Below are 27313 nucleotides of genomic sequence, written 5' to 3'. Positions count from 1 at the left end.
TGTAGTAAATACGGTCTCTCTTCCCAGCCCGCTCTCTTGATCATATCTTTTGATGAATACAAGCTTATTTTAAAACTTTCCCGCTTAGGTCTATGATCATCTTGAATTAATTAGTGTATATGGAGTGAGGTAGGAGTCAAATATCCCTTTTTTCCAGATGAGTGGCCAATTGCTCCAGCACCATTTGTTCAAAATATTATCCTTTCTTCGCTCTGCTGTGGCAGCGACTTCGCTGTAAATCAAGCTCCCCAGCTCTATTTCTGGATTCTCTATTATATTCCTTTGGTATATTCATCTAGCCCTCTGCCAATACCACACTGTCTCAATTACTGAGCCTCATAATGAACTTTGAAATTTTGCAGGGTAAGTCTTCCAGCTTTGTTCTTCAGAATCATCTTGTTATTCTAGGCCTTTGCACATTCATATAAATCTTGGGAAGAGCTTTCAGTTTGCACATGCACACACACGCACATGCACACACACGCACACACACACACACCCTGTGCAGTTTTCTTCCTCTCTTACATTTGTCTCCAAAAAATATCCCTTCTCCTAAAAGTCAAGTGTCCTTTTGTGCCTTCAATGTTATTCTTATGTATTTCTCTTGGATGGTCAAGACTTATTATTTCATCCTCTCTCCCTCCTACCCCCATCTCCAGCTAGTCATCCCTGCCATCCCCAAAGCAGAACTGTTAAAAGAATTGCACTTCTTCTCCTATCTACTCCTTTCTCTATGTTTCTGAGTCATTTGGCTCAAGGCTTCAGAGTATCTTGGACTCGTACCTACCTCTCCATCTTTACTCTTCAAAACTTATGAACCATGAGAACCAGAGACTATGTGGTTCAAATATGGTCCAGGGGAAGGGAAAGGTAACCAGCTGGGAGAGGGGAGCTATATTAGTTATTTTTCGTGTCATACAAAGTATTTGACAAAAGCCACTTAAGGGAGGAGGGGGTTTGGGTTCAAGCTTGAGTGTACAGTCCGTCACCCCCAAGCAATGCATAGCTGGTCACGTTGCATCCACAGTCAGGAAGCAGAGAGAGATGAATGCTGATACCCAGCTCAACTTTTCATTTTGATTGTCTGAAACCCCAGCTCAGGAGATGGTGCCACCCCCATGAAGGTAGGTGTTTCCACCTCAGTCAAACCTGAGAACACCCCATAGAGATGCCCAGAGGTGTCTCATCGTGATTCTCAGTCCCATTGAGGTGACAATCCCAGGAGGAGTAAGGAAAGCAGCTTTGAAAAACATCTCTCTCCCCTCTCCTTCCTTCTCCTTCTAGATATTAGCATTCCAGCTGCCCGGAACTACTAGGACCATCTTGTTATTGGCCTGAGAATGATTCAGAAGCTCACAGCAGCAGAGCACAAATGCAAAGAACCCAGATCTTGACTGTATTATTGCACTTTCAAGGCTCTCAGATTGAAGTCTGCTCTGAGATGTGAATTTTTATATTATTTAATAAGATGTTTCAGGTTAGACTGTCCTCTAACTCACTACGGAACTGAGGATGACGATGAACACCTGGCTCATCTGCCTATGTCTCATAGGTGCTAGGATTACAGGTGTACAGCATCATGTCTCATGACTTAGGCCATGTTAAGGTTTGTCAAATGCCACTGAAAACTAATAGTCCACACTACAGCAGCTTCTCAGTGTGTCCCATTTGGGCTACTGCGATGCTATATGCTACTCCTAATCCAGTGTCCTTGGAGGTGCGGGGTGGGGAGAGAGAGAACACACAGAGGTCAACGTCTTAACTAGCTGGCCAGGAAACCCCAGGCATCAGTCTACCTCTGCCTCCCCAGGGCTGGGATTAATGATACATGCCATCCTGCCTTGATTTGATTGTGTGGGGCCTGGGGATCAAACTTGGGTCTTCATACTTGTCCAACAAGCACTTTACCCACAGAGGCATCTTGACAGCCTTAAGAGCATCCTTCTTAAAGAACCATTTATTTAATCTCATCTTTTCTCTTGTCCAAACACAAGTCACTTCTCATTGCCTGAAGAACAGGCTAGGCTCGGCGTCTGTGGTTTTAGGCAGCCCTGCCTTCCTTCACATCTTTTGTGCTATGGAGATGCAGAATTAAGTGTTTCTCTCACGTAAGTCTCTCTTGCTTTGTTCGGGTTGTCATTGCCTGGAACCCTCTTGCTTCACCTCCACCCGTCACATGCAATCTTCCTCTTGAGACGTGCCCTGCTTTTCCTACTTCCACACCCTGCAAAGTAATCTCTCCTCTCCTCAGCTTCTATGGCGACTATCACTGTCTACCTTGCAGACGCTATTTATACAGTGTAATCTCTTCCACTACCAGCACTGTTGAACAGCATTTTCTGGGAAGACGGAACATATGGGTTATTGCACACTTGAACTTCGGGCGGTCCAACTGACGGCATGAATGCTAATTTCATTTAAATGATCACAGGCAGTTAGTGTTTACTGTGTCAGAAGGCACAAAACTACGCTAAAGTGTTCTTGAATGCCAACTGGGATTTTATCCAGTCTCCTGTAGCCACTACAGAGAATACCTGGAAGACAGTCTATCCTTATTTTCATCAGTCTTGTGGATAGAGATGACTATTTAACAACTGAAAAAACATAGAAATCGCATTTATCAAATACATAAAAGCATCCCTAGCTATTTATGTTCCAATTCAAGCAGGTTGAAAACCAAAGAAATACCCAATGACCCAGACTTCCAGTGTTAGTGGCGGAAAAAACAAGAGGACAACCATCTACCCGCTAGCTAACTGTATGCCTTCCCTTGCTGAGATAAGGAAACTCCTAGGAGTTCAAGTTCTTCTTTTAATTTTTTCTGCCATTGCTGTGCTCAAGACCAAGCCTAGGGCCTCACACAGGCATGTGCTCTACCACTGAGCAATGCATCTCCAGCCCAGACTAGTTTTTTCAAAAAGTACTTATTTTGTAATAATGTCAAACCTATTAAAAAATTGCAAGTTTTTGGGGGGCTTGAGAGATGTTTGGACTGGAGAGATGGCTTGCCTGTTAAAGACTAGGCTCACAAGCAAAGTTTCAAAACAAGGTATTACCGATGGTCTAGAATTCAACTTTAAAAATATCTCTGATTGGCCAAGATTTAAATTGTATTATCACTCTTTCTGTATTGTGTAATGTATATATTCATATACAGAGTGCTTATAGAACATATATGCTTATTTTTTTCTGGGCCACTTAAGAGGAAGTTTTATGCATTACGTTTTCTTACCCCATTAGTATTCAACGTGTTTCTTTAAGAATATTATCATACAGAACACATTCAGGAAGGTTAACAAAAACACAATATTTATGTTGTACCTGTAGTCCATACTCAACTTCACCAATTATCTCATTAATGTACTTGTAACTTTTTCTCTTCGGTAAGAGATCAACTTTCAGTCCTTGTTGTCCTTGTTGGTCATATTTAGATGTCATGTTCCTTTAGTTTCCTTTAGCCTGAGGTCTTTGTTTCTTACAACACTGTGGATGTTTTTAAAATAAGTTGGTTCTTTCATAGAATTTTCCTCTACACAGCTGTCTGAGGCTTTCTTATCATCAGACAGGGGTCCAAGCTCTTCAGACTTTGTGCAAGGATGTACTGTTATATCACATACATCTTCTCTTCCTTTACTGGTTCTTACACCGGACCTACTCACAGCTATTACATTTGTTTATATAGATAACATTAATTTCTATTCAAATGTGTACACGCATTTCATAAAACAAATCTCTAAAGACGATGTTTTAATTAAAGAACTTAATTCTATTATTTCAAAAGTATATGTTGCATTATGCCTTAGCTTATTGACTTAATAACTGATTCAATTTATCTAAAATCATTGCTTCAGTTATACTGAATATGGAAATAATTCCTTAGGGAACTGCTGTGAAGTATTAGTGTTCAATGACTTCCATTACTGTGGATTAATGAAAATATCATCTTTTATGTAAGTCATCATTTACTTTTACTTCACACACACAAATTATTTTTTAAAGTATATATTTTTACTTTTATTAACGTCATCTCCAACCGAGAAAATTTAAAGTTCCAGTGTTGTAAAACATTAGCACTTCTGACTTCTGAAGGGCTAAAGGTTTTGAATTGGAGCTAAACCCCAATACTTCAGGGGTTTTTTTGGTTTTTGTTTTTTGGTTTTTCGAGACAGGTTTTCTCTGTATAACATCCCTGGCTGTACTGGAACTCACTTTCTAGACCAGGCTGTCTTCGAACTCACAGAGATGATGTTCCTGCCTCTGCCTCCTGAGTGCTGGGATGAAAGGCGTGTGCCATCACTGTCCCAGGTTTTTTTTTTTTTTAAGTTAGTGTTTAAAAGAAAGTGGGTTGTATTTAAATGTTTTTAAAAAAGTTTTTAAAACTCCCGCACCCATGGAGCTTCCATTGGAAACAGAATAATAAAAACAGTCCTTCGGGATTTTTCTGGGGAGTAAGAATTTTTTCAAGGAAGAAACTGGCAGCGATAGGTACACTTTAGACAGGGTCAGGAAAAAAAAAATGCTGTCTTGTTTGTTTTGTGTTGTACATATGAAAGCGCCAGGCTTTTTAAATAAATATCTCACACTGTGAGAAACATCTGAACGTTAAACATCCCTCCACCCCCGAGGGAAAATTAAACCCATATATCTTTAAGAAGATAGAAGCTTGAAGAGTCCCCCTCTCTCTCCCCTCCAAGCTAAAGTGTCTTTGGCTCTGCTTCTAGGACTTCTAGGAACGCGCAATTAAAATCGAAACAACTCCCTCGCAATATCGAGATCCTTTTCGTTTTTTTTCCCCCCCATCGCGCCTCAACCCAGCTGCTCGGTCAGGGTAAACCAAGTCAAGAGCCCGATCCCCAACTCGGCGGCTTCCAGGACGCGCGCGTCCCGCCGCGCCCCGCACCGCCGCTGCGCCGGGGCTCCGTCCCCGCGGTCCCTCCCGGGTCACCCGCGCGGGCCTCGGCGCGGCGCGGCCCGGCTCCAAGGGGGTGTGTCCGGCTCCCAGGCCCCGGAGGAGGCCCCGCAGGCCCGGCGCTCGCCTCCGCCGCGGGCCCACCTGCCCCGCGGGGTCGCCGGCCGCCAGCACCCCCCCCCCCGCGCGCGCGTGGCCGCCGACCCGGGCGGCCTGTCACCCGCTTCCGGACCCGCCGAGCCCCCTGGGCCGCGCCTCCCCTTCTCCGTCCACCCCGGCCCGCCCAGGAGGGTGAGGGACCCGCCGCGCTCGTCTCCCCAGCCCCGCGCTCCCTCCCGACTCCTCGTCCTCGTCGTCATCTCCCCCCCGCCCCCTGCCGCCGCCGCCGCCGCCGCCGCCGCCGCCACCTCCTCAGCCACGGCGGACGAGACGGCGTGTTGGGGGGGAAGAACCACGAGTGCCGGAGAAGGAGGAGGAGGAGGAGGAGGAGGAGGTGGGGCGGGGAGAGCTGAGCATCCCCCCGCCACCCGGCGGAGGGAGGCCTCGTCACAGCCGCCGCCTCCGGCCTCGGCCGCGGCCCGCAGATCTCGCGGTGTTTGCCGGCCGCCGCGCCGCCATATTGTGGGGGCCGTATTTTGATGCGGACTGGGGCCGGCGGAGCCGCGGCGAGAGCGAGCGAGGAGCGAGCTGGGGGGGGTGGGGGGAGGGCAGGCGAGCGGCCGGGGGGTGGGGGCGGAGGAGGAGGAGGAGGGAGGCAGGGCGGCCGTGCGAGCCGGAGCCGAAGAGCGGGCCGCGGCGACGCCGCCCCGGCCATCGCTTTGATCCGCGCCAGGCGCCGGCGGCGGCGGCGGGGCGCCCCAGGCCGACCCCCTCCCCTCCCCCTCAGCCGCGAGCGAGCGGCGGCGGCGGCGGCCGGAGGGAGTTGGCGGCGGCAGCAGCGGCAGCGGCAGCAGCAGCGGCCGGGCGGAGGGGGCTGAGCGGGGAGGGAGGGAGGGCTGTGGCGTCCCCCCTGCCGGGTGGAATCGGCGCTGGCGGCGGCCGTGGTGGCGGAGGCGGCAGCGGCGGCGGCGGGGGAGACGGCTGCCCAAGTGGGAGAGGCGGCGGCGGCGGCTGCTGCGGACGAGGAGGAGGGGGAAGCCGCGGCGGCGAAGGCGAAGAAGGGTAAGCGGACGGCGCTGCCGGGCGGGCCTCGGCGGGATCCTCAGCCCGCTTTCCTCCCCCCCCCCGCCCCGTGCCTGCCCTAGCCTGGCTCGGGGACCGGCTCTCCCACCCCCCAACCCCTTCATTCCCCCTACCCACCCACCCCCCGGCGCGCGCGCGAGGCCCGGCCCGGGGTCGGGGCGTCCGCGCCTTCCTCGCTCCGCCTGGGTCCTGCCCGCGGTGGCGAGGCGCAGGGAGGGCCCCCCAAGTCCTGCAGGGCGGGTGGGGGCGGGGAGCCTAGGGCCGGCCTGGCCTGGGCTCCGGGGCGTCGGGGGATGTGGAGGTGGGGGGGTGACGGGGACCGACCGGGCCTGCCCTGGAGCCCCCAGCGCTGGGAAGAGCCGGGGGTGGGGGTGCCTTGCCCCCGGCCCGCCCCCGGGCCTGGGATCTGGAAGTGGGAGGGGAGGGAGGGAGCCAGACTACTTTGGGTAGGTGGTGGTGGGGACGACGACACGACGAGCCAGTCTTGGATAAAGTTGACTTAGCCCCCCCCCCAGAGTTAAGGGAGCACCAGGGAAGTTATGTGTAGGTTGAAGAGGAAGCACATCGCTCCCTTTTCCGATTTTTGCTTTTTTCTTCAGCCCTCCTCCCAAGGGGGGAGCGCGCCCCGCGGTGAATAGGTGCCCCCCCCCCGTTAGATTCACCAGGCCGACTGTTGAGATTGTGGTTGAAACCGGGAGGCTTTGCGAGGGTCTCGGGGCGTTGCTGACAGGTGACAGGTGGGCCTGTCTGCTGCTGATGCTGTAGAAGGGTTCCTGCAGACTTGTAGACCCAAAGTGTCAGGGAGCGTGTGCGTTTGTATTTACGTGTTTGGCCAAGTTTCATTCCATATATAGTATATTTGAGATGCTAAGTTTCCATTCAAGTCAGCTTGATTGTTATGGAGGAATTCTTCAAATGTTTCTGATAAGAGGGGTTTCTAGGAGAGTGGAGGGGATTTGCAGCCTCGCAGCGCTTTTCTTCCAGTCTTGTGAAATTCAGGTTTCCCGAAGCACAGGAGGCTGTTGGTAGATGGACTTTTATCCATTGCAAAGTTCTTGGGCACTAACGTTGTATTCAAGGCAACAGCCAGGCAGTATAGTTTTGCATCCATTTTGTCAGTTCTCGTTAAGTTAGTAAAGTGCCGAATTTTAGGGTCAGGTTGGTTGACATTTTATAAAAGGAATTAGTTTCTGTCTTAGCATACTCAAAGATGTTGCTTATTATGCAATTTCAGATTTTGCTGGGAATTTTGGTGGGTACAGATTAGACTTTTTGGCTTTCAGTTATCACTGTTTAACACACTTTTCATACAATAGCAGAGTTTTGACACCTTTTCAGAAATACCCTTAATGTTTCTGTAAAGGTGAATCCATGGTTACTTTTAAAACTTGACAATTTGAAACTTTTTTTTGAAAACATAGGCGTTTCTAATAAATGAAGAGTTGCTTTTATGCTTTAGCTGTATGCTTTAACTGGCTAATTTTTAGCTGAATCCTTAGGAAGAATTTTCAGATTCATGAGTTACTACGAGCCGAGTTAGCAGCCAGATAGTTCAGGGAGGCTTCGGTAGCTTTTAAAATGTGTGTGGAAGGAGTATGTTGAATGGTGGCACTCTCCATGTATTCACAGGAAATAGAACAAAAACTCCAGTGATTCAGAACTTCTGTTTGCCCCTCCACCAGTTTGTAATAGAGAGTGCTTTATGTTTTCAATCTTAAAGAATCAAACTGAAAGTTGAATATGTTAATTATTATGCCATCACATTTGTCTTTTTGTTTCATGAAATATCTTTTTCTGAGTTAGAAATGGTTCCCAAAAGACACTATGAAATATCACTACCCAAAACCTTCTGTGAACTCTCATAATAGAACCTGTGTGTGATTCATTAATAAGTGGATGAAATGATCAGAGGTGCAAACGATATACTTCCTGAAAAGCAAATTTTAAGTCAATCCCATTTGATTGAAAGAGCCGCCTGTGTTTGGTAGTCTGTAGAAAGAAGCCCTTGCCTTTAGCTAAGGGTATGGTAAGATGTGTAGTTATAACACCTAGTAAAATGAGGCAAATTCTGCATGGTTAGGTGGGTACTACATAGACCCCTAATTATGTCAATATTGAGTGTTTTATACTCCAGCAAGAGTCAGCATGATTGGGTTTGTGCCTTGACAGGAATAAAAGCTTTATTCTACTTCTATGCAAGGAAAATTCCAGAGAACTGTTTAGAAAGCTGTTACGTACCAGTGAGCTGCCTTCATTTTGAGAGATAGGTGTATGGTATATAGATGGCTTGATTTTCATGAGTTATATGCTGGAAAAGCCCCTGTGGCATGAATTTTCTAAAATTGAAGTAATACACATACACACTAAATGTTTATTTTTATGACTATCAGGATACTTTAGAAAAGAAATTTTGCTTTACTGCATTTTTTTAAGTTCCTGGAAATATTTATAATATGTAAGGCTCATAGATGAAAGTTTCAAGTTTCATTATATCTGCCCGGCCAGGTTCACATGCCCCAGGAACAGCAACAATGATTTTTTTTGTTGTTGTTTTGATTGGCTTTTGCTATCTTTCTTTAATAAGAGCTCTTTAAATCAAGGGCTATGCTATAATAGAGACAGGTGTGAAGATCAGTGCCCTGCAGGAATAGGGAGGAAGATGCTAGTATTAGATAGACAGTTTGCAGGAGTATGGACATGTGGACGGTGGTGGCTGCAAGGACAGGAAAGTGACGGCTGGACCACATTAAGGACCTTTCTTTCCTTTGATGGGCTCTCACAAGCTGTGTATGTCCTCATTTACCACTATAATCAGATGGTAAAAAATTTGGAGATAACTGACATTAAATGTATGTTCATATTGTTGACCTCTGGCTTATGTTCCCCAAGTATTTACCAATATTTTAATATTTTATGTCCTAGTTATTCTGACCCCTAAAAAAATCAAGAACACACACTGTCAAAGGCACAATCTCCAAGGAAGTACTCTTGGAGTTGCTAGGTACTCTACTCTGCATTCTCTGTGGTTGATCACTAAACTCATGGTGAGCTTGGTAACTGGAGATCAGTATTAAGAAGAAAGTGCTGTCTTTCGTTTTCTAAGTATCTTCACCTCTCAAAAGCCTTTTTAGTATAAGTGGTGCTTTACCTACTTTCAGCCTTCTAGTTTTTGTTTTTTAAAGGAAATGGGAGGGGGTTACATAGTTGTTCACTTAGATTCTCTTGACTCTTTGCAGCGTATTTCCCATCATGTCCGGAGCATGATGAGAATTGCTAGCTGACAAGTTATTGATGTTTGAAGATTTCTATGAGATAGTTTTAGGTTTTACCAGTTAAAAAGTACATTAATTCAAAACTTTCGTAGATCCTCAACCCTGTCTTCCAGTGGGGTTTGATAAGTAAGGCTTTGCTGAATGTGACTGCTTTATTGAGCTCATTCATTTGGTTTGATTGAGATGGGGGGGCGGGTCTTGATTTGAGCCCAAGCTGGCCTCAGCCTCCTAGTGCAGTGCTTACAGGTGTGTACCAGGCCTGTATCATATTTTCAGTCATCCGTTCAATGTCAGAATTTGGTACAACAGACATGGTATCCTGGTTAGTAAAGGAATGGTACTAATGATCTTTGAATTCCCACTGTGTACCAAGTTTTCGTTCACTTTTTGAGTTTTTAGTAAGCCCTAATAGTCTCTAGATCTTGGAGATGTAGTACTTAATAACAGACAGAATTTTCTGTTCTCATATAGTTTACATGTTAGTGATAAGAGACATAATAAATGAGAACTGTTTCTGGGGCACAACACTGGAGAATGAAAACAGGGAAGCTGAGCAGTGAACATTGCTTGTTTGATCTGAGATCTGCAGTGAGTACCAATCTCGATTTTAGAAAACAGAGCTATCCAGTGATATTCTTACTGAAACTAAGAATATCCTTTATAACTTGGAAACAAAATTATATTTGTGCTTCAGATTACAAATTGTTACAGAGTTTCGATTAGTAGGGATTTCCTATTGTTAGTATTTTAAAAAGCTACTTTGTGACTCAGTAGAAAATTCTGGAATTTACCATCCTTCTTTGAACCCTGGCTTTGGCCACTTACCACTTTGCCACTGTATTTAGGGCCAGTTTTGATTTCTTAGATTCTCTTCCCTAATCTGTAAAATAAAATGTCTAAGGTTTCTATGATGATTAAGTGGTACATTTTATATGCAAGTCATATACAGTAGAGTGTGAGTAAATTGTACCATTATTATTTGTTACCTTTCTGGAACTCTGCAAAATAAACATGTTTGAGTTGATGACTGCAGCAAGCTCTACCAGCACTATGGGGACATTGTTAAATCTACATTTCACTTGGCCACTTAAAGCAACCTTGCCTGTGGTCTACTATTAATTAAAGAACAGTCTGTCCCTGGTGTTTTCTGGAGAGTTGATGTATGTCATCTAGTCAGAGTAACACAGGAGTACCATTACAGCCTTCTGGTGGAGGAGCATTGTGGGCCTGTCATCTAGGTTGATAAGCTGGATCTAAACACTTTAACAAATGGGCAGCAAGTACCATATAAAATTCCAGTTCGTGCACTTGAGACGTTTAGCACAGTGCATGCCTGGCACATAGAAAATGTTAGTAAAATGTTCACCTGTCAGTTTTTCCTTTATCGTATAAACAAGGGTATTTCAAAGACTTTACAGAATATTAAAACATTTACGAAAGTGAAATGTGCCACTTGTGAATGAAATTTCAAAGAAAAACCAAATAGCCATTCAAATTGCAAATCTTTATAACACTGGGAGATTACTAAATTGAACTCCTGAGGATAGACTGTCTTTTTTTCCTTGTAGCCTTCTTCACACGCTGGGCAGTGCTTGGCCTGTAGCTAGGAGTCCAGCAGGGTATATGTTGAGTAGTTTGTAATGGGCATCTTTTGTTCCACCACTACTATTTTTGTGTTTTTGAGACAGGGTTTACTGTGTAGATTGGACTGGTCTAGAACACAGAGATCTGCCTGCCTCTGCCACCAGAGTGCTGAGATTAAAGGCGTGCTCCACACTACGCTTTTTAATGGTAAACTCCTGTGTTTGAAAGCTTATACGGTACACTAGGCTTAAGTTTTCGAGTGTATGAGATTTGTTTTGAAGCAGAAGTTTGCTATGTACCCCAAGCTGGCCTAGAACCCAGCACCATCCTTCTGTCTCTCCAGTGCTACGATCAGAGATGTAAACCTGGTTGAGCGTCTGATCTTAAGCATAGCCTAAATTGTTAAGTAAAATCATATTTTTTAAGTCTAGCAAAACTTTTGAGAAAGGAGAGTCCTGGAAATCTAAAGGAATGGATTTACATTGAGGTGATTGTTTATTAACTATTCCTATGCTGTTAATAGACATGAATATGAAAAGGGGTAGTAGTACCTCTTGCTGCATGGAGAACCAAACCCAGTGCATGCAAGCATCCTACCATTAAGACTGAGCCCCAATCCTCCTTTATTTTTTATTTTGGGACAAGGCCTGGCCAAGTTGTCCAGGCTGGCCTCGAGCTTGTACTTCTGCCCCAGCCTTGGGTGTAGCTGGGATAGAGGCATGTCTACCTGCCACACCGTGTGGGATATAGCAGCTTTTAAAGGCAAAATAGAAAAATAGTTCCCGTATAATTATATACCTTAACTAACTTAAAGGTGAAGTTTATTTAATCCCTTTAAGGCAGTTTCAGTGGAACTGTTGATCTGTACTGACTGTGAATTAAAAGGTCCAGTCATGTACTTCAGTTCCTGATATGTAAGATAATGGTGTTTCCACAGAAGAAAGGGGAGAAACGACCCGCACTTTAGCAGTGCTCGGTCTTTGTACGTATGTTTAATGTTCACACTGGTCAGCTTTTTCCTGTTCTCATGCAAATTATCCTCTGCTTGATGAATAATAATTCTGGATTTCCTAAAATTTAAAGCTGTCTAGGTCAAATATCCTTGAGCCATTTATGCAAACCATTTCTTGGATTAAGAAGGGGAAAGAATTCACTGGGCAGGAGGGATGGCCCAGCAGGTGGAAGCGCTCGCATTGTCATAGACAGCCTGACAACCCGAGTTTGATCCGTGGACCAACGTGGTGGGGTGAACTGAGTCCTCCGTGTTGTCCTCTGACCGCCACACATGGACTGCGGCAGGGGCGTGCACCCAGTAGTCCAACAACAACAACAAAACAACAAAACCCACCCTCACAAAGCACATATATGCCCAGTGCTGTCTGTTCCAGTCTGGCATACTACAGTATTAGTGGGGAAATAAGCCAAGTGCCAGCCGAGTGTCTGTGATTCTGTCGTGGTGACTCGTCTGCTAATCAGCTGTGGAGAGAAGCACCAGTGTGAGGTGTCAGTCAGCTCCTGAGGCTCCAGGAAGAAAGTCTGACTCACACACAGGTACAGCAGGAGAGGGAGGGAGGGAGGGAAGAAATGGAAGGAAGAACTGTTCTATTTGCCTTATTTTAAAAAGTGACCTTCTTTTTTCACTTAAGGAAAAATAGGGGATGAAGTCCATGCCTCCTTGAAGTCCCAGAAGCTAAATACTAATGTAGAGGTAGAAAGGTCCATGGAGGAGAGAAAGAAGGGAGGAGAGAATGGAAAGAATTAGAGTTTTAGTAAAGTGGTGTGAATGCTGATCATTGTTAATAGAAAAAGGCATGAATCCATTAGAGACTAGTTTTGATTAGTGAATTTTTACTTCCCGGCTTGTTAATTTGAGTTATTAAATATGACTGATTTTGAGTGTTAACATTTTACTCACATTTATTTGCATTAATGAAATTTTCACTTGACCTTTTCTATATTAATGTTAACTTTATAGTGTTAGCAGAATGGAGCACATCACAGTGGCTGCCTGACGATTAAGTCTGGTAGTCCAGCAATACTGTTGGTGACATCAGTGCAGAGCCGGTGACAGCTCAATGGGATGATTTTTCATTTTCAGTCAGAGAAAATACTTGTTAACACAAATGAAAATTTCATCTGAACAATTTGATTTCTCATTATCAGTCGGAGAAAATACTTGTTAATACAAATAAAAATTTCATCTGAACAGTTTGATTTTGCAAAACCAGGCAGGGAGTTTTTTAGGGAGAGATTCCAATCAAGTCTGAATTCTAATGAACTGGGGTTACAGGTATAGAAAATTCACCTGATTTAATTTCTCTCAGAAACTGGGACAACATTGCTTTTGAGTTAATCTCTTTGTTAATTTGTCAGATTGTCAGTCTCTGTCAGATCAATTAATTGGCTTAATTTTAGTGCATTGGAGGCTTAATAAGGAAAGATTTGGCTTTAAAATCACTTGAATCCAATTTCAAATTACTTAGAGTTATTAAATAACTGTTGTTTGACTGCTCTATTATCATTGGAGTTCAGTTGCTAACTGTTATTCAGACTTTTTAAAATATTCTTTTAAATTATGTGTGTGGGTTTGTACACACAAGTGAGTCGGCTGCCTTGGAGCTGGCGTTAGAGCCATTGAGAGCCATCTGATGATGTAGGTGTCTGGAACCAAACTCCGTGCTCTCCAAGAGCACATGTGCTCTAAATGGCTTAAGCCATCTCTCCAGCCCCTCATTCAAACTTTTTGAGCCAAGACTTGTTTTAAGAAAGTGAATATTTGTATTACCCAATTTACACAGTAATCCTAACTATATTTTCTGTATTTCTTATTTTACCTAGCACAGTATCTACCTGGAACCGAGTAGGCACCAATGAGTAGCGCCAAAAATGTAAAATGGATCCTATACCTTTTAAAAATAATATTCACCTGTACATACAAAGCTGCTTGTATAGATGTCTACTTGCTTCCATCTTTTCTTTTTGAGGAGAGGAGGTTGTGAGCCTAGTCTGTAAAGATTGAACCATCTTTCCAACCCTCCTTCCTTATTCTTGACGTTCTGTGTCTTTGCTTTTACTTTATACTCTTTACAGATTATAGGCTTTTTATTGGTGCTTATCATAAGTAGACAATGCAGGCACAAACAGTTTTGATTTTAAAAAACGATTTCAGAGTATCTGTAATCCCAGTACTGGGGCTGGAAGCATGAAGATACAGAAGCTCAAGGCCATCCTTGAGTTTGAGTCCAGCTTGGAATACATAAGACTGTTTCAAAGGGCACGCGAGGGAGGGGGCCTACAGACAGAATTCAGGACAGATTACATGTTCAGTTGAAAGCCACTGAACCCAAACACCAGTATTCTATGTCTGCACTGAGGTAACTGTTCACTCTGTGACTGGAGTCAAGTATTGCTCTGCTACCTTTCTGATGATCCAGAAAATGGAAAAATAAACACAAGTGGAAATGGGGATTTCAAAAGAAAATTCCCACTTCCACATATAGTGATTCTGCTTTCTTCCATATAAAAGTGTACTTGCATGCGTAGAGATTTTCAGACTGTGTGATTGGTTGGTCCGAGTGAGACATCCTCATTCTCTTCATGAGATTTTCCGCTCATGAACAATGACATACATTCAGAGAGTGACTGTCAAGTACCATTGTTGGCACTTTTGAAAGTAGAACAAGAAGTACTTTTTGAGGAAGGCAACTAGTCCATGGGAGCTTTGAGCTAGTGATCATAACTAAACCTAGGTACTAGTGAGTAGTTCAGTGTGTTCATGGTGTCACATGATTAAAATGCCAGGATTACAGCATAGTCTATTGACTGTCTAGTCTTTATTATTACAACTAACTCAGAAGTTTTGGATTCCTGCTGTGCATCAGGTACTTACTAGGTAAAGGGGATGGACAGATTACTAACATGTCATTCTTGCTCTAGAGACAAGTGTATATTGTGAGAAATGCTATAACTGGGGTAAGCAAAGCCCCTCAGGAGTCCACTGGAGGGATTGCCTGATTCAATAAGCAATAAGACAACACAACAAAAGGAAGACTGCACTTAATCTCAGCGTGGATAAGACAAGGAAGAGATGCCATTTCACAAATAAAGAAGCACGCCTAAAACACGAGGCAGGAAGGTTACAAATTGTGAATAGTTTCACATACACTGAGCCCTAGTGGTGTTAGAAATAGAAAGTTAGGAAGAAAACAGCATAAAGATTCTGTGTACTCTGTAAAGAAGACTGGCTTCATCTTGTCACTGAGGGAACACAAATACTTAACATTCTGAAAAGACTGGCTACAGTGGAGCTGGATTAGGAGGAAATGCAGGCCTTATGCTGTTGGAGAGCTGACAGGGATCACAATTCAGGCTATGAAATTAAGGAGGGAGTTCGTAATGGACTCAAGGAGGGAATACTGAGTGGGAAATAGAAGTAAACATACATGCCTGGGTTGAGTTCCTGGTGAATCCTGACAGCATTCACCAGCACAGAACAGACCAGGGGAACAACACATTTTGAAAGTTGTTTGAGTTTTCTGTATTGATTTAAGATTCTTTTGTAGGGGAAAAAGGGGCATAATTTCTATTTACATGGAAGAAAATGGGAATTTTTATGTAGCTAGTATGATAGATTTTATATATGAAATGATAATGGTGTTCCCAAATATAAGTAGCAAATGCAAAAACCTATGCATGGGATCCTATTTGCTATCTTCTAGGAGCTAGAAGGCCAGTGCCATAGGAAATGATATGTAAGTATGTACTTTCCATGTAGTTTTTGATTGTGCTAAGGACTTTAGATTTTATTCAAGATGAGCAAGGAAACTAACAGTCTTAAGATGAAACTTAATTTGCATTTCCCTATTTCTTAGAATATGGCTTATTAATTGGGATTTGCATATGTATCTTTCTATAATGTGTATAGATTTGTGTAGTCATCATAATAAGACTGTCAGAGTACTTTGTAATCATCACTAAGAAACTCTTTTGTTCCTTTATAGTCTAACCATTTCCTTCAACCTTAACCCCTGACAAACACCAGTTTGTTTGCTAACAACACTGTAATTTTATCACTGAAAATGCATAAGTGGAATTATATGAGGTTAGCTTTTTATTTTGACTTTACCTAGTGCCCTTGATCCATGCAAATTGTTGTATGAATCAATAAGTCATTCCTTGTTAATGCTGAGAAGCATACTATTGTTGGGATGTACTGCAGTTTACTTAAGCATTTATCAGTTTGAAGGACTTGAGGGCCTCCAATTTGACATTATAAAAATAAAGCTTGGGGTTGTGTGTTGAGTGTGCACATGAATGTACCAAGGTAGGAAGTGGAGAATCAATATGGTCTTTCTCATTCGTGTGGAGGATTCTAAGGTTTCCTCACTGTTCTCTGTGTTGTTGGACAGAATTACCACTTTGTACAAAAGACACATTGCCTGTTTCAGTGGAAACGACTAACAATTGGAAAAGGTTTAGTTCTTCAAAAGTAGACAAATTGTGATCAGTTACTTGAGTGAGCTGGTCAGGACAATGCATGGGACAGGCAGAAAAGGGGGAGGGGGGAAGCACTAATATTTTCCCTAACAGTAAATGAGATGAACTCATCAGGGGACAGTGAAGTGTACCAAATGGTTGGTATAAGTCAGAAAACAACATGACACAGAAAATCAGTGCTCCAGCTAGGTGTCAGAGATATGGCAATATGTGAAAGAGGTAAGGGCATTCACACATATGTGGGAGAGCAAGTAGACTGGTGAATACATGGATAAAAAGACTATGAGGTGGTAGCAATTCAAGGCTTTAACATTGAATTTCTGTGTGAAATACGAGCACAACTCCCAGCCTAATTTTTATAACCCCAAATTAGAGAACTCAGGCCTTCAAATTAGTGTGTGATTAAACTGTGGTACATCCAACAACAGTATCGTTTTCAGCATTAACAAGGAATGAACTATTGATGTATATAACAATTTGGTTGGACCAACGGCATTAGAAAAGGCATAGAAGAGGATTATTCTTTGACCACTGTTTGGTAGAAGCTCCTCTCCAAATCATGCCTTTAGTTCCCAAAGGAAAAGATAGGTTAATGGTATGTATGTACGTAGGGAGGTAGATAGATTTACTGTGAACAATTTTGTATGTGTTTTTATGTGAAAATACATTTTAACATAACAATATGTTAAAATACATATTGTTTCTTATAATACAATTATAAGGAAAAAACAGAACTTTCTAGAGTGATTGTGCCATTTTACCTCATAAGAGATCTGGTTTCTCTGCATTTTCAGCAGCATTTGGTACTGTCAGTATTTTTCATCTCAGCCAATCTAATAGGTGACATGACATCATAGCTTAATTTGTTTTGCCCTAATAGCTAGTGATGTAAATATGTTTTCATGTGCTGCTTTACTGTTTATGTATCCTTGGTGGTAGTGTGCCTATATTCTAACTGGATTGTTTACTGAGTTTAGAGATTTCTTTATGCTATCCAAGTCTCCTGTTAGTGATTTGCAAATATTTTCTTGTAGCATGTGAGTTCTCTCTATCCTCTTAACAGTGTCTTTTACATAGAATTTTTTTATTTTGATGGTCTAGCTATTCATTATTTCTATTCATTTTATCTTTTATGGATTGTATTTTTCTTGCCACCCCTCAGAACTCATCTGTTCTCAAAGATTTTCTCTTATTACAAAAGTTTTCTAAAAGCTTTATATATGACAATAGAAATATATCATCTATTTTGATTTAATTTTTATATTAAAATCTGATGTTTAGGTTGAGTTGAGGTATTTTTTTGGGGGAGGTGCTTCTGAATGACTAGTTCCAACATTATCTGCTTTAAAAACTATCCTTCCATAGAATTACTTTTGCAACTTTGACAAAAATCACATGGCTGTAATTGCAAGGGTCCCTTTCTGGATCTTTCCATTCTTTTGCTCTTTGGATCTGCCCTTCCTATTAGTATACTATCTTGATTGCAGTAACTATGTGGTAAATTGTCAAATTTCTCTAACTTTATTCTTTTTAAAATTATTTTGGCTCTGTTTCCTTTTTATATTAAAAAAAGGCACCACTTGGAATTTGTTAAGAATTATACTACATTTGTAGGTCAGTTTTGGAGAAAATTTAGATTCTCACTTTATTGACTCAAATCCATGAATAGAGTATCTTTCGCCTTTTTTTTTTATTTCTTTCATCGGCATTTTGTAGTTTCCAGCATATAAATCAAACACATTTTTATTAGATTTATACCTAGACTTTACAAGCAATTGCAAGTTGCTATTATGTTTTAAATTTTGACTTTTAATTATTGTTAACATCAGTATAGTTGATTGCTGTGGATACACATTGTGTTCTGAGATTTTTGAAAACTACTTACTGTTTGTTTTTAAGTAGATTCTGTGAGTTTTCTGTGTACTTCTGAGCACGGACCATTTTTGTTCTTTCTCAGTTTGTGTGCCTTTTATTTCTTTTCTTGCCTTACAGCTCTGGCTAGCTCTTTTCAAGTCTTAGGATATAGTCAATCTTTGACCACAAAGGATGTGTTGGCTACATTGTTTTTTAGGTGCTGTTCATCAGTTCCCTTTCTAGTTAATAGTTTGATTAAAAGTTTTTATCATGACTGGGTCTTGGACATTGTCAGATACTTTTTATACATCAGTAACTGGTTTTATGGTCTATTTTCTTTAAATTATGACTTCCTTTTTTAAACTTTGCAATGTATGGAATAGATCATGAGACTAAAACAAAGATGTAAGGAAAGAGACTATAATGAAAATGATTGTAGTGATCCAAATGAGAGGCAGTAGTGGCTGAAACCAGGGTAGTAACAGTAAAGGGTGAGAAAAGGTCAGATTTTGGATGTGTTTCAAGCCCTGTGTGGGCAAGAATTGCTGATGAATTATATGTGAAGCATGAGAGGGAAACCAGGAATGACTCCCAAGGGTTTTGGCCCAAGCAGTTGGAAGCATGGAAGTGCTGTTGACTGAGTTGGGAAGAGTGGGGAAATGGCAAGTTTAGACTGGGCTAGGCAGTCAGGAGCTTGCTTTGGAACACATGAGCTCTGAAATGCCTTCTAGACATAGAATTTGTAAGATCAAGTAGGCAATTCACTCAATACTTAAAATGGAATTTAGGCAAGAGATTCTGGCTAGAAATAAAAATTTGTCAGTTGAGGTAATAGATTTGTTGTGGATTGTAATACCTTTCTGTTTAGAACGCTTAGTCTGATGACAAACTAAAGAACTTTATGAAAGTGTGGATTGGTTCTATTTACCCACAGACAGTTGAATAGCTGATGTTAAAAACACCAGAAATTGTATCATTAGAAGATAATATTGAGGATGAATATATTGAAGCGTTTATCTTGAACCATACTTATTTGGTAGATGAATGGTTGTAATCTTGCTCATCTAATAGTTTTTTACTAATAATTCAGAGCTTTGTCCTAAGCCTTTGTAAACTGAAGTATCCCTATGCATATTGTGAAGAGCTTGACACTGCTCGTAAGTCCCCAGATGACATTCTGACAGCAGTTCTTGTACATAAAACTATCCAGAGTCAGATGGAAAACTAGGATGGAAAAACAGCTGACAAGGAGATGCAGCTCAGCATCACCTGGTGAGGAGAAAGAGTACACCTCAGTCACAGAGACCTGAGGAGAGGCACATCTTCTGGGCCCGCTGAGATCTCTTTACATTTAACTTCTGGACAGTATTTTTAAAACACCATCATTTTTTTCCTGCTGTAACTGATCATTAGCTCTAGCATATTTTCTTATTGGTGATTTATAGAATGCTAGCATTGCTTTATTTACTCCTATTGGCAGAATTTACCAACTTGTATTGATAATGACCTGTTAATTTTTCAGTATTTTGTACTAAGTTGTTTTAAATGTTTTGGGGAAAGGAAAGTTTATTGAGTATACTGCAAGGATACAGTGGGCGTGGTGGTATCGGAGCTACTTGTCCCAGTAGTCCGTTAGCACTAATACACTGCTTTAGCACATGGACAATCATGAAAAATATTTGTGAATGAATAATGCATACAGCCTACCAAAAGTTTAAAGCTAGTACATGTACTTGACTTTGAAAACAAATGCATTTAAGATTGCAGGTTAGAGTTGCCTGCCTTTTCTGAGTAGGGCCTTGAGGCTTTTAAATCCCACTGCCGGGGAGTGTGCCCATGATAACACCATCACCAGCCTAAGGCCAGTGAGGTGTGCATTTTTGCCTTCTGCAGATTCATCTTCTCTTTGGTCCAGAACACGGTTGAATGGATTAACACATTGCAGATGATAGTCTGGGCTCATTGAATATGTAATAGCATGTCTTTTAGGAAATTTTTGTCATCTATTTCCTACCTAGTTCTCTCCATTTGCAGGTAAATGGCAGAAGTGAGTATAGAACAAAATTTTCTTTGTTCGTTATTATGCTTATAAAACAGCTCCATGCCGGGCGGTGGTGGCACACGCCTTTAATCCCAGCATTCGGAAGGCAGAGGTAGGCAGATCTCCGTGAGTTCGAGGCCAGCCTGGGCTACAGAGTGAGTTCCAGGAAAGGCGCAAAGCTATACAGAGAAACCCTGTCTCGAAAAAAAAACAAAAACAACTCCATACATTTTCTCATGTTGAGCTATATAAGACAAAAACCCTGAGCCCTTTACTATCGTACATTGAAATAACAGAAAAGTAATTTCTAAATACTATTTATGCATGGTTACACATGCATGTGGAGGCAGAGGAGCACTTCCAGTAATCCTTATTCCTCAGGAGCCTATCCACTGTTTTTGAGACAAGATTTCTCACTGGCCTGAAGCTCACCAATTCAACTAGGCTGGCTGGAGATAAAGCCCAAGGGATCTACCTGTCTCTGCCTCCTTAAGGCTGGGATTGCAAAGGCAGGTCAGCATGCCTGGCTTTTCCAAGATACCTGTACTGGGGATCAAACTCGGGTCCTTCCAACTGATCTGTCTACTACCACTAACATACCTTTATTTGCAGATGTATAGTGTGCATGTGTACATATCTGTATACACATTACAGTCCATGACAGCAGTCAGTCCATGACAGACTAATAGCATGTATATGGTAGGTACTCTCTGACACTGTTGACACTAAGATAATATTTAGTGACCTTGTTTAAGTGTCTTGAATAAGAGAAAATAGTTGTATATTCATATTTATTTTATGCTATGAATGAGTCAGTATGTGCTCAACTGAACCAAATACCTGTTTCACATGATTATTTGGATCATTAAATGAACAAACACATTATAAATCATTTGACTGAGTACCTGACACTTACTGTTGTCAAAAGCTTTAAACTTCCTCTGTTCATTTGGCCTTCTTGATACTTTAAAAACAAACAAACAAAACAGGTCTTATATTGCCTAAGCTAGCCTTGGATTTTACAAGTGTTGGAATGCAGTCATGAACCAGTACAGTGAGCTTGACACCAGTGCTCTGATGGAGCTAACCTCGGCTTTGTCGCGTTTCCTTCTTAGCTTTCCTCTTTTGCATTTTTTAGGTCAAAACGCTCAGTACCAATCAACTATAAAATCCCTTGTTCCTTACGGGAAGGATATGATGTGATCCAGTGTGTATTTTAGGCAGTTAGTGGGCCTGTTGCAGTTGTAAAGTACAGCTTGGAAAAGCTGTTGAGCAGGACAAGGTATCAGATGGAAGTTGTTAATGGGTTATCAAGGTACAGCTGAGCCAGAACATTGAGGAGGGACTAGAGGAATGGATACAAGACCTTGGGAGTGATTAGTGAAACTTCGCCATTGAATATATGAAGATAGCAAAGAATGAGAGCTAGGAGTCTGGGGTTCCTGGCTTCAGAGCCTATCACTACTTAAAATGACTAGAAATGCATTATCCGGTAGGAGGCAGAGCTTTAGTTCAGTTGTTTAGGCTGGTAGTGTGTATTGTCGGGATGCTGGTTTACTTGTTCCAGACCCACCCTTTCTCTCCCTCGCTGTCTGAATTCCATTGCCGTTAGTCTAAGAGCTTCCCTTTAGGAAAAAGTATGTTCTTTTTAGTCATAGCCAGCAGCAGAGCTTTTACATGTGCAGAAAGATTCCTTATTTCCTGCCCTCATTCCTAGTCTCCTCTTGAGATGTCTGTGCCCTGAAGATGACTTAGAGACTACACCAGTGTCACCATTGTCAACTCATCCCACCTCCACGCCATAGGTAGGTTAGTTTTTATAGTTGGTGAAATAAGTGAAGTTGTTAGAGCTGTTTGAAGAAAACTGCAACTATATGCTATGTTTAAAATTCAAAGAGTAATCAGTAAATAGGACATCATTTATCTCCTATCACTCAATAAAACTGTTTGCATAAAGTAATTAAAACTTTATTATTAATTTACAATCTGCATTTGTAGATTTTATATGGAGTTTTTAAAATCTACATCGTGTGTGTTATCTAAACCTATATTAATAAATGTTTTAGTTCCAAGTCTATTTCTTTATATTTCATGTTTCTCTGCCTTCTGAAATAGGGAACCTTATACACATGTACCTGCTTTTCATACTAAATCTTTTTGTAGGAGACAGAACCAGTGTTTGCTTCCTAGCTTCAGAATGAATCAGAATCCCAGATTCTGATCCAAGGCCTGCCACTTAGCTGTGTGGGAACTTAGTCAATAGAGTCTAGGTGCATGTTCTAGGCACTTAGAGACATTTTAGAATGAAGCATTTTATTACTGCTTTTAAGGTATCTCTTCCCTAATTTACTTACTAAGTTAGTTAATAACTCATGAAGTTCCTTACTGCCCAGTAAGTAAGCTTGTCAATTCTTAATGAGTAGTGATATCTAGGTTCTTGTTGGGGTGTTAAAATATCCATTTTAGCTGCTTACTGGACATTTGGCCTTCTCAATATATTTTCTGGTATTTGAAGTTACAAAACAAAAGTCTTAGTATTGATTTATTGAGAGCATTTTACTTATTTTGTATACTTTGTGTCTATATTGCATGTAGGTAGTATCCTATATTTGAACATATAGTCCATGTCACCAGAAGAGCAGAACAATAAGAGAAAAATGAAGAATCACAGTGTTTGTTGGTCCGCAGGAGCAGTAGTCATTCTGAGTATAGAGCCCGTGTGGACTGAAGCAAGGGAAAAGGAGTCAGGAAGGAGGTCAGACTAGAGTTGGTTTTGAAGAAGTGGTTTTAGTAAGTGTCAATATGGAGAAATTACATTCTAAGCAAAAACACTGGGCACTGAAGGAAGAGAGGTTGAGCATGTTCATAAAAGTCTGAGTAGATTCCTAAGGATTTAGGAACTGATGGGAAATAAAAGTAGATAGATTTTAAGAAAACAATATTAATAAATGCTGGTGAGGATGTGAGGAAAAGGAAGCCATTATATACTGCTAGTGGGAATGTAAGGTAGTCTAGCAACTACGAAAGCTTCTCAAAAACCTAAAAATTGATCTACCATATGATCCAGCCATACCACTTCAGTATTTGTCCAGAGACCTCCAAGTCAACAGTTGCAAAGGCAAACAGGAAGGGATAAAGAAAATGTGGTAAATGTACACAAATGGAATGTTTTCAAACTAAAAAAACAAAGTTCCATGGTTTGCAGGAAAATGTAACTGGAAATAGTCATAGTTAGTGAATCAAGCCAGTCTCAGAAAGACAAGTACCATTTGTCTTACATATATTCTTATTTTCAGTTCCTAGATTTGATAAAAATATATAAAGTGGTGTATTTCTGTGTAACATCAAAGTAGATGTGGAACATTGTAGGGGAACAAAGGGGCTGTTTTCCTCTTCTGTGGGTGAGAGGGGAGGACAAAGAGGAAAGGTATGGAGTGTGCTTAGTGTTCAGAATGGACTTGTATGAAAATGTCCTTCTCTAACAGGACCATGTATGAGGAATATGCTCAAGGATTGAAAGTAGGTCAGTTTAGGGCTGAGTGTCTAGCATAGTGAGTAGAATGCTTACCTGGCATGCCTGAGGCCTGGAGCTCACTCACAGCACAACATAAACCATGTGTGGTGACGCACACCTGGGATCCTGCCACTGGAGGGGGGGGGGGCAAGAGGGTCAGCTACCAGAGTTTGGGCCAACCTGGAGAGTGTGAGACTCTGCCTCTTCTTTTCAAGTAACATTCAGTAGAGAGGTTTAATCTAAATTACATGAGCCCAGAGACACCCGAGGGTAGAATTTGAGCGAGAGGTGCGTGTGGAAGTGCAAAGGATTCAGTTTTTGCTGAGTTCTAATGGGCCATTAACATCTACCTCTGGTAGGGTTTTACGAAAGCACAGACCACAGTAGCCTCAGCAGTGCCTCTTTCTTTAGCACTGTGGGACAGTTCTCACACTGTACTTTAGGTGTGGATGTCTCTGTGCAGTTACACATATTACCACTTTGGAATTTAGATTTGTAATTGTTGGAGGCTCCTGCTCCAACGTGTGTGTGTGTGTGTGTGTGTGTGTGTGTGTGTGTGTGTGTGTGTGTGTGTTAGGCATTAATAAGAAATCATAAATAAGGCATCAGAGACAGATCTTGTGAGTTCAAGGCCAGCCTGGTCTACATACAATGAGACCCTGTCTTAAAAAAAAAGTAGCTGTGTTGTTTCACATCATTTTCCCTACTGGTCATTTATCTTGTGCTTTTGAAACCTTGTTTTTACTCATGGGCCAAACTCCGTATCTTCTCATCGGTCTGCTGGTCCCAGTCTCTGAGAATAATCACTGTTCTCAATTCCAGTATTATGCATGCATCCAGGTTTGGACATGTCACACTGCTATATGACCATATTTCAATAAAATTGACTATCTTTATAATCATGAGTACTTCGTTTTCAAAAGCACTCTTTGGGAATCTGCAGCTTCCTTGAGACAACCAAAGGGTCTATGACCTCTGATGTAGAGACCCCAACTGGAGAAGGGGTAGGGTTTTAGTGGGAGTGGCGAGCAGGAAAGAAGCTTAGTGAATATTGTTTCTTATTTGTGTGGTTTCAGTTGTGGTTTCTAGGTTTCTTGTTGGCTTCTTACTAGATAGACTAGGGTGTAGAGGGCAAGGCCTGCGTCAGCAATTTAGTACGTAGCTTTGTGAATTAATACTTGCTGAATAACTTTAAGACTTAACTGGCAACTTTGGTGTATGCATGTAGCAGTGTGTTTAAGATGAACTTTGGAAGAGCAAGCAGTGCTCTTAACCTCTGAGCCCCCTCTCCAGCCCGAAAGATTCCTAAGTTTTCACATCTCAGACCAGAAACCACCATTTTGTTACTAGAAATAGTAAGATGCTAGAATTCCCACTAGTATTTAGTAAAATGCTAAATTTCTAGTAAAAAGTCACAAATCAAAGCCTATTAAGATGTTGCTTATAATTGTACAGGAGGCTGAGGCAGTAAAATAACAAGTTTCAGGCTAGCCTGAGCTATATAATGAGACTGCCCCAAACCCCCCTGCCATCCTCCTTAGCCCCAACATTACTGTTACATAACATTGTTATGGAAATACTACATAATACAGTTAGACTAAAATAATAATAATAATAATAATAATAAAATAAAATCAGGTATTATTGAAAGGGGGAGAAAAATTTACTATTAATATTGTAGACATGGAAAAAAGCAAAGAAAATAACTAAAATGTTACCATGAGTAATATGATTTCAACATGACAGCTAGTTATACAATTAAAAATACCTAATGTTGCTGAGAGGTGGTGGCACACGCCTTTAATCCCAGCACTCAAGGAAGGTGGATCTCTGTGAGTCCAGAGCCAGCCTGGTCTACAAAGTGAGTTCTAGGACAGCCAGAGCTGTTAGACAAAGAAATCCTGTTTCAAAAAACAAACCAACAAACAAATACATAATATTGATTTGTCTATGGTGTTTTCCCTCCTTAGTAGTCTTGAAAGTGAAAGCCCTCCATGAGAGTGACAGGAATCTCTTCAGACCTTTTTTTGCTTTCTGAGAACTATACGAATAAAATCCTATCTCTCCATTTTGAGTGGCATACTTCCATGTTAAGTTTTTCAACTATGTTGAAAGAAAGTTGTGGTAATGAATACATTTTGAATAACTGTGTGGTTTTTTTTCCCCTTAAATTCCTTGTGGCTTGTGACACTTGCTTTATACTTGGTAAGTGGCAGAGGAGTTGTAATCTGATCTTAGAGCCATATTTGGTAAATAATGATTTTCTGTGGAACCCACTGTTCTATCAGTAAGAGAGAAATTATTGCCCATATGTAGTAGAAGGCTTTTCTTTGCCTTAACTGCATAAAAACCAAGTTATATCATGGAATAATTACTTTTTTGGGGATTTGGTGGTGGTGGTTTTGGTTTTGAAGTTCTGCATCCCAGAGCTACATTTTAACATACTGTTGTTGTACCTATATTCTACTTTACTGGGAAAGAAGCTTTTGTTCTTGTTTACTACAGGCTATCTTGGTATCCGAAGTGTAAATTTTTACATCCTTTGTTTCTCTTCAACTCTGGAATTGAACTGTCTTGTAGTTATTCTGAAACCAGTGTTAATAAATGAATTACATCTCTTAGAATGTGATGCATTTAATTACACCTACAGCTTATTAAACCTAGGTATTGCTTTAGCATCTGTGAAAATGAAAGCTTAAGTATACCTACATGTTCAGAGCAGAAATCAAACAAGAAAGAGTGTGTTTCATTCTTTAGTAATGCAGCAGAATGTATTGGAAACCTGATACGACGAAGACTTGAGGTGCTTGCGTACACAAGCAAAGTTGCATGGCAGCCCAGGGAAATGAGCAGCTGTCTGCCATTTGATAAAAAGGAGACTTTGGATGGGAACATTTTAATTCAAGGCCATATTGAAATGAGATTTGAACTAAGGTTCCTGTCTTCCAGGATTTTTTCTACAACGTGCCATCACAAAACATGGAAAGCTTTCATTTTCTACCCCCACCCCACCCCCAAAAAATTGACGTCTACTGTGTTTTTGTTGTGTTGGTATGTACTAGAAATGCAGGGAGTTTACTTCTTAAGCCTTTATCCACACTATCTTTGTCCCATTACAGTCCTCATGTTTGATACAAGAGAGATTTCAGTTTACTACTGTGGGATTCATTTCTTAGAGGAACTCCTAAAGGGCCAGCCTACTGAGAATCACGTGCAAGGACATCACTTGAGGTCTCTGAGAAACTAATTAATGCATTGTCTACCATTTCTCTAACTTTGTAGTTGCCAATTTATTTTTGTTTTCATATGGGCCTGAGAAATTCTTTTTAGTGAATCTGTTTTGGTAATGGGAAAATAATTTCCAGTGGGTTAAGAAGCAATCTTATGACTTGTTCTTTGCCACCTTCTTTAAGCATTACCAAGTGTTTTTGGTAATTGGAACTTGAGCCAGATGTGGTGGC

General features: G+C 41.4%; 1 protein-coding gene across 3 annotated transcripts in view; it reads left to right on the top strand.

Moving 5' to 3' along the window:
• Positions 1 to 5979: 5979 nt before the first annotated feature.
• Tab2 (TGF-beta activated kinase 1 (MAP3K7) binding protein 2) overlaps positions 5980 to 27313 on the top strand; it is a 54422-nt gene continuing 33088 nt past the window's right edge. The window contains exon 1 of one of the 3 annotated variants that reach the window (XM_028861063.2): positions 5980 to 6070. The gene's annotated coding sequence lies outside the window, so the exon portion shown is untranslated. Of the gene's footprint in view, positions 6071 to 20498; positions 22144 to 27313 lie in introns of those variants that run through there. The other 2 variants (XM_028861058.2, XM_037200398.1) reach the window with 2 other exon arrangements.

The sequence above is a fragment of the Peromyscus leucopus genome, chromosome 8a, assembly GCF_004664715.2.
Source record: "Peromyscus leucopus breed LL Stock chromosome 8a, UCI_PerLeu_2.1, whole genome shotgun sequence".
NCBI classification, from domain to species: Eukaryota; Metazoa; Chordata; class Mammalia; order Rodentia; family Cricetidae; genus Peromyscus; species Peromyscus leucopus.
The sequence above is the reverse complement of the archived record's forward strand: the minus strand, read 5'-3'. Positions and strand labels throughout refer to the sequence as shown.